Source organism: Peromyscus maniculatus, chromosome 21, assembly GCF_049852395.1.
Source record: "Peromyscus maniculatus bairdii isolate BWxNUB_F1_BW_parent chromosome 21, HU_Pman_BW_mat_3.1, whole genome shotgun sequence".
NCBI lineage: Eukaryota > Metazoa > Chordata > Mammalia > Rodentia > Cricetidae > Peromyscus > Peromyscus maniculatus.
Window position 1 is genome coordinate 10,520,667 of NC_134872.1, and position 15,398 is coordinate 10,536,064.

The 15,398-nt window shown below is 52.8% G+C and overlaps 1 protein-coding gene across 4 annotated transcripts in view; it reads left to right on the forward strand.

The window, feature by feature from the left end:
- Positions 1-288: 288 nt before the first annotated feature.
- Positions 289-15,398, forward strand: part of Agpat3 (1-acylglycerol-3-phosphate O-acyltransferase 3) — an 85,725-nt gene continuing 70,615 nt past the window's right edge. Inside the window, exon 1 of one of the 4 annotated variants that reach the window (XM_076558505.1) lies at positions 289-368. The gene's annotated coding sequence lies outside the window, so the exon portion shown is untranslated. Of the gene's footprint in view, positions 369-792; positions 925-2,888; positions 2,958-5,026; positions 5,158-15,398 lie in introns of those variants that run through there. The other 3 variants (XM_006989449.4, XM_042266083.2, XM_042266084.2) reach the window with 3 other exon arrangements.

A 15,398-nucleotide genomic window follows, 5' to 3' on the forward strand; every position in this document is an offset into this window, starting at 1 on the left:
GGGCCCAGAAACACCCCGGCGCCCTGGGAGGGTCAAGGCTGGTCCCGCGGGGCGCCCCTCACGTCCCCTCCCCCGCCCGCTGTCCGTTGGCCACGGCGCCCGCCGCTGCGCCGCGGGCCCGACTCCTCCCCCGCGCGTCCGTCCGCGCGTGTCCCCGCGTCCCCGCGCCCGCCGTCCCGCGCCGGCGGAACTGTGGGATCGCCGCGCACAGGAAGTGGCGGCGGCGCCGAGGCGGAGGGCGGCGATGGGGGCCCGGGGCGGCGGGCGCCGCACTCGCTGAGGCCCGACGCAGGGCCGGGCCGGGCCCAGGCCGAGCGCAGCGGCCGCACGCGCCGACGCGAGGATCGCGACCAGCAGGTGGAGTGCAGGTGAGCCGCGCCGCGCCCCGCCGAGCCGCCCGAGGTCGCCCCCGCCCGCGGTCGCCGGGCCCCGCCGCAGTGGCCGGCTGCGCTCCGCGGGGCGCGCGGCCTGGGAGCGCGGCGCTGGAGGCTCCGGGTCCGCCCGGCCCCTGTGCGGCCTGCCGGGCTCGCCGGTGCTGTGCGGGGTGCGCGGCGGCCTGGGGAGGGACGATCGGGAGAGATGGGGGTGCGGGGCCCGGGGAGAGGGCCTGGGCGGCCTCCGGCCCCCTCTCTTGGGGACCTTGCTGTGCTCCTGGCTCCTCGGACTAGGGAACCCCAAGCTTGATTTCAGGGGGCCCTGTGGGCTAGTTTCACTTTTTGCTTGCTCAACACAGAGGGAGGGCTGCAGGTGGGACGCCCTGCAGGAAGGTGCGAGGGCTTGCTTTGACTTTGGCGTTGAGACCAAAGGCCGACTGTGAATTTCCACGTTTCACTGAGGCGCTGGGGTCATTCAGTAACCAGAGCCTCTGGAGGAAAACACCTGTCCACGGTGGGCCACCAGGAGCCCTGGAGCAGTTGATCCCAGGTACCTATGACAGGAGGGTTGTGAGCACTTATGTGCAATATATGCAGGTTTCCTTTTTAACTTTGAAAGAACTTTAGTGGCAAGGGAAATGGTTTTAGAAATGGCCTTCCAGACCTAACTTTTAAAGCCGTGTGGAAAGTCTTGTCTGTCTGAGAGAATACTTAAGAGGCTGGGCTCTTTTCCCTGGGAAACTAGGAGGCTACTTGGATTTGAGACAAACTGGAATGACTCGTCCAGAGCCGAGATCTCTGATTCTGGGATTGGACATAGAGTGCTGGTTGAGGATGCTGGGTTTGTGTCTGTTGGAGCTGAGTGGGAGCAGCCCTTTCTGCTGTGATGGCATTTGGGAAATGGACTGTGCCCCTTCAAAGAGGTCTCGGTGGGCTGTGCACTTGGTCTCACTTGATCCCTTCCCACTTTGGGAGTTAGTCTATAAAGCTGATTTCTAGTATCACACCCTGTGCTCTGTGATTACATTGTTTCCAAGAGCAGTTACATGGGATGACATTCCCAGCCTCTCTTTGGTCTTGGTGGCGTGTGCTCCGTGGAGTGGCTATGCTCAGCAGGTGGATGTCAGCTGAGTGGCTGACCTAGCTCAGCATGGACCTTCGGGAGGCCTTGTGTGTGGCCCCACCTAGGTTAATCTATACAGTGCTAAGGCAGAAGGTCTGGGTCTTGGAAGTTGCCTCTGGGATGGATGGGAAATGGGTTAAACAGTGTCTCCTAGGGAAGGAACACAGAGGGGGGCTGGAGTTGAAGGGAGGGCTCTGTCCCACCTTAGCCCTGCACCTGGGAAGGTCAGTATCTGCTACAGAGGGCTGGGGAAACTGAGCAGAAAGTAACAGATCTTTGGAAGTTAGAAAAGAGCGTCCACCTCAGCAGTCCTTGTTCGCTTCCCTTCTGGAGCTGGTAGGTCCCACCCTGGGCTGGCAGACTCTGAGCCACACTGGGGTCTGAGGAGCAGGGCTCGCCACTTGCCCTGGATTATGTCAGAAATCGCCACAGCCAGAATTTAAATTAAGAGCAAGGGGACTCCCATTTTCTCAGACCTGGCAGGGTAGTGAAAGTCTGTAAACTTGTCTCTGGCTCAGTTGGAGGTAGGTAGGGCCTAATAAGGTCCTTTTATAGTTGGGGAAACGCAGAGATGGAAATTTGTCATTGCTTTAGGGGTCAGATGGCATCAGTGTTCCAATCGCACCCCTGACAAGTTGACTCTGGTTAACTGGCCCAGTTCCATTTACCCCTCCCAAGATGGAGCTGGTACTGACTGCCTGTTTGTCCCTTCTCTGACTTGTGGCTTCGCTTAGGTCCTGCAGTGTGACCCAGTATCATAACTTTTCAGGTCCAGCAGTGGACCCTTGGCATCCCCGACTTCCTCTCTTGCCAAAGCGACGCCCGCTTCCCCCACACTCCTCTCCCTCATCCCACACTAGTCTTTCTTCTCTCACATGCTTCTCCCTGTTCTGGCCTTGTGGACACCTCTGTGATTTCCCCCCACCACATGCTGTGGCTGGTGAGGTTTGAACAGCTTGTCTCTGGGCCTGACTGGCCACATTTGGCCAGCAGCTTCTTGTTGGCTTGTCTGACCTGAACTCCATAGCTGCTTAGTCTTCTCATTGAGAAGTTTCTGCTGCTGGAGGGTGGTGGTGAGTTTCGTAAAACTTTTGCTCTGGGACTCCACGGGGATTTTTCTGGAGCCAACTGAAGAACATTGGGATCTTAAATAAAATTTTCCAAGTTGTAACGTGAGCAACTGAACAGGGCCTCATACTACCTAGAACAATCTCATAGTAACTGCAGTCTTAATTTGAGCTTCTTAACCTCACGAGGCTTTGTTTCAGGCAAATGCAATAGTGGTTCCTCTTTGAACAGTCTTGCCGCTTTGTTTGGAGTCCGACATGTTCTGATTTTGTTTGTCAGGCAAAGTCCAGGAGTGCGTGCTTGTCGCCTGGGCACATCTGTGCTTAGTTGTAAGGGTCGGGGAGGCCGGCTGACTGGGCCTATGGTTCTTGCTGTGTCTGTGACTGGAGTAGGTGAGTGCTGTGCCCAACGCCGCTTCGCTCTCACGTGTGGATGGCAGGGACATAGGCAGCGTATGTTCTAGATGTCGGTGTGAGTGGAGGGCAGTCTTTCAGGATACGACAGGCAGAAGCCTCCCTCCTGGCCGGAGTGCTTCGTGTCACTTAGGACTAAAAGCTGAGGCTAGGTCCTTTTAAATGGGAATGAGGTGCCAGCGGCCCCAAGGCCTGTCCCGCTGTGACCCGGGAGCCATGCATCATTAATGGGAAGTGTCTCTGCTCCTTTTGGGAAGGTGGGGCGAGAGCCATAATAAATGACAGTGGTAGTGGCTAGAACAGTGGGGGTAGGCTGCTGCAGGGCACAGCCTCTCCCCAACCCGGATCCCTGGCTTTGGCTCTCCATCTCCCTCTCCCTCTCACTGCTGGCTGGCCAGGGGTGCTCTTCCTCTGGTAATTTGCTGACAGGAACATTCAATAAGTATATGCTGATATCACATTTGCCCCAACTTCAAAACAACTTTTATTTATTTATTTAGTGTGTATGTGTGCCTGTGTGTGGCCATGCACGTGGGTGGAGTTCAGAGGTCAGCATGGGTTATCTTCCTCGATTGCTCTCTACTTTATTGTTTATTTTAGAAAGATTTATTTATTTTTATTTTATGTGGATGAGTGTTTTGCCTGCATGTACATAATGGCACTGCATCCTTGTCCTGATGTTGGAGGAGGCCAGAAGAGGGTGCCGGATCCCCTGAGACTGAATTCTAGATGGCTGTGAGCCACCATGTGGGTGCTGGGAATCGAACCAGGGACCTCTAGACAAGCAGCTAGTGTTTGTTCTTAACCACTCAACCACCTCTCCAGCCCCTACCTTATTTATTAAGATTTATTTTTATTTTCCCCCTCCCTTTCTCTTCCCCTCCCTCTCTTTCCCTCCTTCGTGTGTGTGTGTGTGTGTGTGTGTGTGTGTGTGTGTGTGTGTGTGTGTGACATGTTCAGGTACCCAGGGAAGCCAGAAGAGGTTGTCAGACCTCTCCCCTGGAGCTGGAGTTACAGGTGGTTGTGAGTCACCCGGGGCTGCTGGGAACTGAACTTGGGTCCTCCGCAAGAGCAGTTCAGCACTCTAACTGCCCAGCTCCTCTCTAGCCTCAGCTCCCTTGTTTTTCCAGACAAGGTCTCTCCCTGCACCTGAGACTCACTGATTTGGCGTGGCCGGCCGGCCGGCCACCAAGCACCAGGTGCTGGCCTGTTTCCCTCCCAGAGCCAGGATTACGGGTCTGAGCTGCTGCACTGAGCTGCTCCGGGCTCCTCGTGCTGCGTGACGTCCACCAAGCAGCCCCCGCCCCCACTTTATGTTAAACTTTGCTTCTCTCTTTGCAGGAGAGAATGCAGCCACATGCCTGTTTTACATACTTCTAGCTTAATTCTCAAAGCAGCACTGAAGAGAGGAGTGTCTCTCTATAACATGGATGAAGAGAATGCGTGGGCATCCGTGGGCAGGCAGCTTGGCTTGGCAGGTCTAGATTTCAAACACGGGTACCATTGAATCTACAGGTGTTCTCTCCGCCAGACCATGTGATGCTCAGAACATCCGATATGTGAAAATTCACATTTCTAAAACAAAATAAATGACTAGCTTTACATGCACGTTTGTGTTAAGACTCAGCCCCCTTGTAGAGGCTATTCTTGCTGTAGAGGGCTTGCTAGGAGTGCCGTTGAGCTGGGAAGAAAGTTGCTCACTGGGTTTTTCTTCTGCCTTGGTGTGAAAGGCGTGTGTGACGCTTAACACACAGCATGTGTGTTAATGACCCAGCTATTGATTGATTCCTGATTTAGATCACTGTCCCAGTGTAATTGGAGCGATTGATTGAGTGAACCAGTATGCTTTTTTATTAGAGAGACCCAGAAAAGAAGCAGTCCAGGTACCTCACAAAACGTGATAAAGCAGCTGAGATTTTTGCCAGCGTAAGGCGGAAGTCAGGCCATGAGGTGAAGACCACGTCAGATAGAGTTACACGGGAAACAGGTGCCACGGTGAAGTTCAAAGTACAAGAGGTCTCCTGGGAAAAATGCTGTGGGTGGCAGCGTTGGGCTGAGCCCTCAGGCAGGTCTGTGGACGGGGCTGGAAGGAGGCAGACCTAAGAAGGAAGAATCGCAGCCCCGAGGAAGGCTCAGCCAGCCCCATGCAGAGGATGCACAGAAGGCCCATGCCACACAGGTCCGTGTGCCCCTCCTAGCTGCCTGCTGAGTGCAGTGGGTTCCTACCGCCCTGTAAGCTCCCTGGCCATGTAGCCTCACCTGTCACCACAGATGACAGAGAAACCTGAGTGGCAGAGAGGAAGTTTAAAGCTTAACAACTTGTTTTTTTTAGTTTGGGCATTTCTGGGGGTGGGGGTGGGGGGTGAGGGGTGGGACATGCTGGAGCAGAAGGGTCGCATGTCCCATTGTCTTGTGCGTGCATGCTAGGCAAATATTCTGACAGCAAGCCATATCTCCAGCACCGAAGTGTAGTACCAATGCATTTCGAGTGTTTGCTGGCATACATGTCTGTGCGCCATATGAATGCCCGGTGCCCAAAGAGGTCAGAAGAGGGCATAGGATCCACTGGAACTGGAGGAAGGACAGTAGTGGGGAGCTGCCATGTGGTTCCTGGGAACTGAACCCAGGTTCTCTGGAAGAGCAGCCAGTGCTGAGCTATCGCTCCAGCCTTAAGTTTAGTAACTTTTTTTTGAGACAGGGTATCTTAACACAGCCCTGGCTGTCTTGGAATTTACTGTGTAGACCAGGCTGGCTTTGAAATCACAGAGATATCTGCTTGCTTTTGCCTCCTGAATGATGGTAACTTTAGATACTCAGAAAAGGAAAAAAATGAAAGAAAAAAAGAAAACAAATCAGGGCCCAGCAGAAGCCGTCCCCACTTAGTGTGTGATGCAGGCGGCCTTGGAGTTTGGTGAGCAGCCCTGTGGGGTTTTGGGAGCACGCACAAGACGATGAGGCATGCGGCCCTGAAGCTCTGTGTGCTCTGTCAGTAACCGGCAGGAAGCTGGCGTTAGGGGAGAAAGTGCCCGTACAGAGAAAGACTGCAGTTCTGGACCGAGGTGGGGTCAGAGCAGACAGGCACCCTCCCCGCAGAGGGCGGTCGCCGCTCTCTCCATCAGTGGCTGGGGGACCACAACCCGGGTTCTAGGCGCTGGTTAGGAAGTAGCCCTGTAGCCACCATTTGATGTCTACTCCTGTTTTCCTGGAGTCCCCCAGCTGCGTCATGGTCTATGTGATGGTGAACTGTCAGCTCTTGAGTGTTCCTCTGTGATGAGCAAGGTTATGGATGGAGATTTTTAAGGACAGATCCCAACAAGCGTCAGGCAGCAAAGGGAAGCGAGGTGTGTGGGGGATGTGAGGGGTGGGGCTCTGTGGAATGTGGCCTGGCTCACCTGGCTACCAGCTGCTGACCTCGGTCAAGCGTGGCCGGCCGGGCAGTCATGGGACCCAAGTTACTAGTCTTTGTTCTTCCAAGAAAAAGCCTGAAATCTGGACGCTGGGCAAGTTTCTATTTTAGCGTGGGCTGTGCCATATCAGCACTGCTGTTGTCCACACTCGGCACCCGCCAGGGAGCCTCCGACTTCCCTTCTTCATTTCTTGAGACAAAGTAGCTGAGTCAGTGAAATGGGCTGAGTGATCCTTCTAGAATCCACACAGACACAAGCCAAAGGAGCGTTCCCCCCTCTGAGAGCAGGACAGGGTTCCCTGTGAGGATAGAGGAAGAGAGCAGAACATGAGTGTCAGGTGAGAATCGGTGACCCGCCGCCGCCGCCTGTGGTCTAGGTAAAGATAGGAGGTCCCAAAAGATGTTTGTGACAGGACCGCTTGTTTGCACAAGGGCCCTCAGCTAGGTCCCCTCCCCTAAGCCAGCTCTACCACATGGCCTGTGCATATGTGTGTGGCCCTCAGCACCCAGCGGAATACCTCAGAGGGGTCAGTGAGCTGGAGACTGACTACATGTTCTTGGGCACGTGGTGCTCCTTGGTGACCTTTGCAGACAGAATGGTGTGGAATGCTGTGCTAGTGCTGTGGAGGCTGTGCCTAGGGGCCCCCGTGTGTAACCCCTGGGTTCCCCCATGTCTTCTCCTGTGTGTCTGTGTGTTTGCCATGTGTCTCTCTTGTGTGTTCCCCTGTGTTTGCCATGTGTCTGTCTTGTGTGCTCCCCTGTGTTTGCCATGTGTCTCCCCTTGTGTGTTCCCCTGTGTTTGCCCATGTGTCTGTCTTGTGTGTCTGTGTGTTTGCCATGTGTCTCACCTTGTGTGTTCCCCCTGTGTTTGCCATGTGTCTGTCTTGTGTGTTCCCCTGTGTTTGCCCATGTGTCTGTCTTGTGTGTTCCCCTGTGTTTGCCATGTGTCTGTCTTGTGTGTTCCCCTGTGTTTGCCCATGTGTCTCCCCTTGTGTGTTCCCCTGTGTTTGCCCATGTGTCTGTCTTGTGTGCTCCCCTGTGTTTGCCATGCGTCTGTCTTGTGTGTTCCCCTGTGTGTTTGCCCATGTGTCTGTCTTGTGTGTCCCCCTGTGTTTGCCATGTGTCTGTCTTGTGTGTTCCCCCCGTTTGCCCATGTGTCTGTCTTGTGTGTTCCCCCCGTTTGCCCATGTGTCTGTCTTGTGTGTCTGTGTGTTTGCCATGTGTCTGTCTTGTGTGCTCCCCAGTGTTTGCCATGTGTCTGTCTTGTGTGTCCCCCTGTGTTTGCCATGTGTCTGTCTTGTGTGTTCCCCTGTGTTTGCCATGTGTCTGTCTTGTGTGTTCCCCTGGGTTCCCCCATGTCTTCTCCTGTGTGTCTGTGTGTTTGCCCATGTGTCTGTCTTGTGTGTTCCCCCTGTTTGCCCATGTGTCTGTCTTGTGTGTTCCCTGTTTGCCATGTGTCTGTCTTGTGTGTTCCCCAGTGTTTGCCATGTGTCTGTCTTGTGTGTCTGTGTGTTTGCCCATGTGTCTGTCTTGTGTGTTCCCCCTGTTTGCCCATGTGTCTGTCTTGTGTGTTCCCTGTTTGCCATGTGTCTGTCTTGTGTGTTCCCTGTTTGCCATGTGTCTGTCTTGTGTGCTCCCCTGTGTTTGCCATGTGTCTGTCTTGTGTGTTCCCTGTTTGTCCATGTGTCTGTCTTGTGTGTCTGTGTGTTTGCCATGTGTCTGTCTTGTGTGTTCCCCTGTGTTTGCCATGTGTCTGTCTTGTGTGTTCCCCCCGTTTGCCCATGTGTCTGTCTTGTGTGTTCCCCGTTTGCCCATGTGTCTGTCTTGTGTGTTCCCCTGTGTTTGTCCATGTGTCTCTTCTTGTGTGTTCCCCTGTGTTTGCCATGTGTCTGTCTTGTGTGTTCCCCTGTGTTTGCCATGTGTCTGTCTTGTGTGTTCCCTGTTTGCCATGTGTCTGTCTTGTGTGTCCCCCTGTGTTTGCCATGTGTCTGTCTTGTGTGTTCCCCCCGTTTGCCCATGTGTCTGTCGTGTGTGTTCCCCCCGTTTGCCCATGTGTCTGTCTTGTGTGTTCCCCCTTGTTTGCCCATGCGTCTGTCTTGTGTGTTCCCCCCGTTTGCCCATGTGTCTGTCTTGTGTGTTCCCCTGTTTGTCCATGTGTGTTCACTCTGTGTGCTCCCAGCGTGCTCCCCCATGTGTTCCCCACACTGCCCCCTGTGTGCTGCCCCCCTCCCCCGTGGGCTTCCTCTGTTTCTCCCCCTGTGTGTTTACTCCGTCCTCCCCACCTCCCGTGCTCCCCCCACCTCCCGTGCTACACACACACACACACACACACACACACACACACACACACACACGCTCCTAGGTGGTTCCTTGGCTGCTCCTGCTCTCTCCTCTTTGCTTTTCTGCTCCTGCTTTGCGGTCTGCTGGTGTGACTTTGCTTACAGATTGCTCCTGCCTGGTTTTCTGTGGTGGACTTTCTTGGGTCCTCAGGATGCCTGTCATTGTCCTGGCTCACTGATTCCTTTCCTGCTTGGGTTATCTTTTTTCTTCATTTCATTCTAAGGAGCAGATTGTTTTTTATTTATTTATTTATTTATTTATTTATTTATAGACAGAATTTCTCTGTGTAGTTTGGTCCCTGTCCTGAATCTCGCTCTGTAGACCAGGCTGGCCTTGAACTCACAGAGATCCGCCTGGCTCTGCCTCCTTCATATGTGCTCATCACCACCGCTGCCCGGCTATTTTTGGTTTTTTGAGACAGGGTTTCCCTGTGTAGTAGCTCTGGCTGTCCTGGAACTCACTCTGTAGACCAGGTAGGCCCAGAACTCACAGAGATCTGCCTGCCTCAGTTTCCCAAGTGCTGGGATTAAAGGCGTGTGCCACCAGGCCCAGCTCAGGAGCAGATCTTTTCAATTTAGTAGAATATCATTTTCTTTTCTAGCACTGCCTTTTGAGAGCTGCAGTGCATAGGCCGAGGCACAGTGCACCCTGCATGTTCTTGTAGAGGTTTAAAATCCACCTTCCACTCTTCTGTCCGGAGTCTCTGCAGAGTAGCCCTCGGTGAATGCTGTGATGGTCCATGCCATGTTCCATGTCCCAGGTGCCCTTATGATCTTTGTTGTTCTGGAAAACAGTATCTTAAAAATGCACTCTTTACATTACTCACCCCTTGCTGGTACTAGACTGAGACACAGTTGACTATTGGGCATCGCTGTCATGGCTGATGGCCTAGCTGTCCCTCATGGTTTGTTTGTTGAGTTGTAATGTTACACACACACACACACACACACACACACACACACACACACACACGCGACATCAGGGTTGACAATGGCTTTGTTCCTTCCTTGTGCAGTTAATAGTCCTCTCCCTGCCTTCCTGCCTGGCTCGGGGCCGTGGGATGGTGCCCAGTGGACAGGGATGGCCATCCTTGTCTGGTGCCTGAGTTCAGGAAGTAATCCTAATCCCTCTGTGCTGTGGATTCAAACGTTGCTGCTTAATTTTCAGTGTTCCTATTTGCTGCTTCTCAGAACAGAGGAGGTGGTAGTGAAAAGTGCAGAGAAATGGAAATGGCGTTAAGAAGTGCAAAACGGAAGGCCCGCCTTTGTGAGAAGAGGAATGAAGCCGGGGGCGGGGCTGGGGACCCTCCGGGGTAGCCAAACCACCCGGGGTGGGTGTTGGCTGTGCCATGGGGCAGAGGGAGTGTGCTAGTGTGTAGCCACTGTGCCTGGCACAGCCCCCTTGGGACTTGCAGAAACTGGGGAGGCTATTTCAGCCCAGGTGTGCACCTACTCTGTTCCCTTTAAGTAGACACAAGCTAATGTGTTCAAAACCTGTTTATTAAGGTCAGCTGTCTAGTACTCTCTCAATTCCTGTTTCCAATGAAAATGGAAGAGTAGCTTGTGATACACACACACACACCCCATGTGGCATGCTTTTATGGTTTTAGCCGTCTATAGTGAGTTGCTGTGGTCCAAGATATTAAATGGAAACTCCAATAAATAAAAAAGTTATCAGTTTGAAGTTGTGTACTGTTCTGAAATCACCATTCTGCTCCACCTCAGTGTATCCACACTGTATGCTGTACCTCCTCGTTAGTTACAGAGAGACCCTCTCAGTGGTCAGATCGCTGTCACAGTACCATAGTGGTGACAGGTAATTCTGACGGTCAGCTTGATTGAATTAAGGGCTGATGTAACTGATCAGCCCTTCGATGGATCCATTTGTTGGGAGGTGGTAACAGGTAGGGAGTGGTACCTGGTTAGAGGAGATAGGTCCCTGGAGGCTTGTCTTTGGAGCTGTGTCTTCCCTGGCTTTTCTTGTGCCCCTCTGTCTCTGCTTCCTGTCTTTCAGGAGGTGAGGAACTGCTTTCCCTCATGTGTGTCCCTCACCACGACACTCTGCCCAAGGACACGGGGCCAAGCCCTGTGACCTGAGTCAGTGTCTGTCCCCTGTGTGGTTTCACTGTTGCAGTAACCAGCAGCGTAAGGCTTTGTGTTAAGTGATGATGGCTCTGGGGGCACCAGGGTGTGATACAGAGGAGAGGGACAGACTGGTGCTCACTGGTGTTTCGGGGCCTGCAGGGAAGACACTGTCTAAGATACCCTGCTGCCCGCAGTTCCAGGCAGCCCGAGAATGGATTACAGGGAGAGCCGTGTTCACAGGGCGGACAAGTCAAGGCAATAGCTGTGAAGAAGAGGAGCGAGGGGCCAGCGAGAGGGCTCAGCAGGTAAAGAGGCCTGCTGCCAAGCCTGAGGACCTGAGTTCGACCCTCAGGACCCACCTGTGGAAGGACAGAACTGATGCCCACAAGTTGTCCTCTGGCCTCCATGTGCGTGCTGTGGTACATATGTAATACATGCACATGTACACGCACGCGCACACACACACACACACACACACACACACACACACACACACACTAAATGTGGAAAAGGGAGCAAGAGACGTATGTGTGTGCTGCTTGATTTCACTCAGAGCCCAGCAGGATTGTGGCCTTGCAGGCAGGGTGCTCAAGGAGCCTCAGGTGGACCAGCAGACTCAGCTCATGACCTCAGCCCAGCTGCACCGTGTGTTCGGTTTGTGAGTTGCTCGCTTAAGCTGTGTCCCCAGTTTACATGTTGTACTTAATTAAGTAAGGAGTTACCGGAGAGTTAAAGAAGTCAGCAGTGCGGAGACAGAGGCCATAAAACATATAATTAGGAAGTAGACCTGTCTGACCGTGCTCTCCTGACGGGGTTAGTACGTTCTGCTGAAGTGGGAGCTGGCTACCTTGAAGGACCTCTCTGGGCTCCCTGGGCATGGAAGCTAAGAGAGAACCATGGAGAGATGCTTGACCACGAGGGACCGAAAGCAGGCGGCTTGCCCGTTATTCCTCAGGAGCAGGTGATGCCCAGGCCTGAGCTTGGAGAGAGAATATTCGTGTGGGGCAGGCCATCCTTTGAGGGAAAAGGCTCACACTAGAGCTTAGGATGCCCTTTCACACTTTCCTTAGGAGAGTGATGTATGGCTAAGGGTATCCATGAAGTCACGGGTGTGTCAGAGTGCTGGAGCTGACCAGTGTGCACACAGCCAGGATAGGCAGAGGGGAACCAGCTTGTTACTGGGACAGCTGTGTGCAGAGGTGGGACACTGCACTGCTGAGGGGAAAGAGCCTGTTCACTGTCTGTAGCCAGGTGTCGCGGTGACAGGTTGGTTAAGGTACAACTCAGTGGTAGCATGCTTGCTTCACACATTCAAATCCCTGGGGCTGCCTGTGCTTGGAAAACGCTGGTGTGAGGCTGGGTTGGGCCAGGTACATCAAGCCATGGAAGCCCTCTCCCGATACGGGGAGCACGGAACCACGACACGTCAAATGCAGTGACTGAAGTCAGGTGGATCAGAAACCACCTTCTTAGAATTCACATCCCTAGGCTGGACACCTTCAACCAAGGAGGTTCTGGGGTGGGGCGTGGGTAGTCACATGGTAATTCTTTGGGCCTGTCCACGGGGGCCACTGTTGGCTGAAGAACAGATGGTTGTGTGCTGGGGAGGAGCCTCCAGGTACAGCTCCTGGGACAGTCAGGATGAGGGTTTGCATGGGAGGGGAGGGAAGAACATGTTTTCAAAATTCCTACATGGGAATAAATAGCGGCCACTTGGTGGCTATTTGGACTCTGACGTCTGCTTCCCATAGCACCATGAGAAAGAGAAGGCCCACTTCATGCAAAGAAGAGGGTTTTTTGTCAAGCGGGTCTGGTGGTGCATGCCTGTAATCCTAACATTGGGAGTTTGAGTCAGGAGTAGGTTGGTGAGTTTTAGGCTAGCCTGGGGTACATAGCATGACCCCATCTCAATTCCCCCCACCCCCTTTCCCTCTGTTTCTGAGACTGTCTTACTGATTTGGCAGAAACCTTGTCTACACGTCTTGAACTGGCCACAGGACCCCTTTCTCCTTGTTCTCCAAGTAAACTTGGTGCTGGATTTCATGCTTTACTGGGCCCCCATCCAGCTTCTAGAGTTGGCCAGGAGGGGTGATATTTATGAAGTATTGAGCAGTCTCCTGTAGATTTGTTAAAATTTGTTTGCCACTCCTTGTATCTGTTTGGAAGTGAGTCTGGCTTCCTCCCCTTCCCTGCGCTTCAGAATCTGGGTTGTACTAATTACAGGCTGAAGCAGGTAGCGGCCTCTTTCTCTGCATAGAAAGTGGTGGTTTGAAGGAGACATTCTCTGTAAGTCTCCAGCATTTGAAAACTTGGTCCCCAGTTGGTGGCTGTTTGGGAAGGATTAGAAGGTGTGGCCTTGTTGGAGAAGGTTTGTCACCAGGGGTGGGCTTTAGCTTTTAAAAGCTTTGTGACATCCCCATTGCGCTCTCTGCCTCCTGTTTGTGAATCGGGATGTGAGCTCTCAGCTACTGCTCCAATGCCCTGCCTGCCTGCCTGCTGCCTCCTCTGAAACTGGGAGCCCCAAATAAACCTTTCTGTCTAAGTTGTCATGGTGTTTTATCACAGCAATTGAAAAGTAACTAAGAGAGTTTGTGTGATGTTGAAGGAACGTGTTTCTCAAGGAGGCTCTTAGTCTGGACCTGGATTGAATTTTTTTCTTTTTTTCTTTTCTTTCTTTCTTTCTTTTTTTGGTTTTTTTGAGACAGGGTTTCTCTGTGTAGTTTTGGTGCCTCTTCTGAACCTTGCTCTGTAGGCCAAGCTGGCCTCAAACTCACAGAGATCCGCCTGGCTCCAACTACCAAGTGCTGGGATTAAAGGCGTGTGCCACCACCACCCAACCTGGATTTAAATTGTGTATGTAATTTTCATGTGTGTGCACACAGGTATGCATGCATGTGGAAGCCAGAGGTTGATGTCAGCTGTCTTCCTCTTTTGCTCTCCCCCCTAGATTTTTAAGACAGTCTTTTACTGAACTTGGAGCTCACTCATTTGCTAGGCTGACTGTCCATCAAGCCTCAGGCTTCCCCCTGTCCTTTGCCTCCGAGTACTGGGGTTCCAGCTACAGTCCTTAAGGCTGGCTTCTCACGTGGGCCCTGGGGATCAAGTTCAGGCCCTTACATTTGCAAGGCAAACACTTTACCAGCTGAGCTGTCCTCCCAGGCCTTGGATTTTTTTTTTTTTTTTTGGAAGATACATTTTAAAGACCTAGCTCCATATTTGTAGCGAGCATCATTCTGTCCACATCCCCTTACCCTGTTGAATGAGTCATTATTTTCCTGTCCTTCCATCATCTCCTCCTACAGGACCAGGTACCTCTGCACACATTGGACTCCACGCCATCTCACCTTTCCTGCGGGCTAGAGGTTGGTGTTAACTTAGGGTTACTCAGACTCATTTTTCCTCGCTGTGAGCAGTGTGATGCCGGGTGTGCAGTCTTCTGTGAAAGCCTCTTTAGGAAGAAACCAGCTCCAGATTCCTGTGTGGCTGCCAACGGGAGTCAGGGCCTTTCCTGCCGGTGGGGTACCTTGCTCATTTAAGCCAGCACATGAAGTGGGCAGGGGACTGAAGAAGAGGGGGAGGAAGGCAGAGAGAGGTGGGCGCAGGGAAGAGGGAGGTTGAGTCAGTGCTTGGAAAACAGCAGTCGCTATGATGTTATCTTGGGATTATTAGATTCCGGGTTTAGCAAGAGCCCAGACTGAGTGACCCTTCATCCTCTCCCTGTGAGAAGTGCCAGGCTCTGCGTGTGGGGAGAAGAGCACCAGACCTGTGCTCTGGAGAGGAGGAGAGGATGGGGGAAGTGAAGCCATCTCTGTGGCAGTGGCTGGCAGTGCCACCTCCTCCCTTTTCTCCCAGGTCATCAGATTCTTAGTACAGAGTCATTCTAGCTCCTGACTTTATAATCCCATGCTTCACCCAGGCGTGGTGACACACCTTTATTCCCAGGCAGAGACCAGCAGATCTCTGAGTTCGAGGCCAGCCTGGTCTACAGAGAGAGTTCCAGGACAGACAGGACTACACAGAGAAACCCTGTCTCGAAAAACAAACAAACAAACAAACAAACAAAAAAACAAAACCAAACAGTCCTATGCTTCATCTGGCGGGTGGTCCCCTCTTCATCCAGTTCTTCTCTCCCAGGGGCACACTTGTCTTACCAAGGAGACTGATCGGTTCTCTGGCCATCACCATCATGTCTGTTTTTCAGTTACTCAGTCTGCATGTATCCTTTTTCCCCTCCTGCACTTAGGTTTTTCCATGTGTCCTCTTTCTAGGCTGAAGGTGAAGCTTAGCGCTCTCTCTCTCTCTCTCTCTCTCTCTCTCTCTCTCTCTCTCTCTCTCTCTCTCTGAGAGAGAGAGACTGTATCTATCAGTCCTGAGTGTTATTCCTCGGGAGCCATCCACCTGGTTTTTGAGGCAAGGTCTCTCACTGAACCTGGAGCACACCAAGCCCCTAAGACAGGATCCTCCTGACTCCAGCTTTATGGTGCTGGGATTTCAAGTGCATACCACCACACTTAATTTTTTTATGTGGTTCTGGGGACCAAACTCAGGTCCCTATGCATCCATGACAAGCACTTTACTGACTGAGCCCCC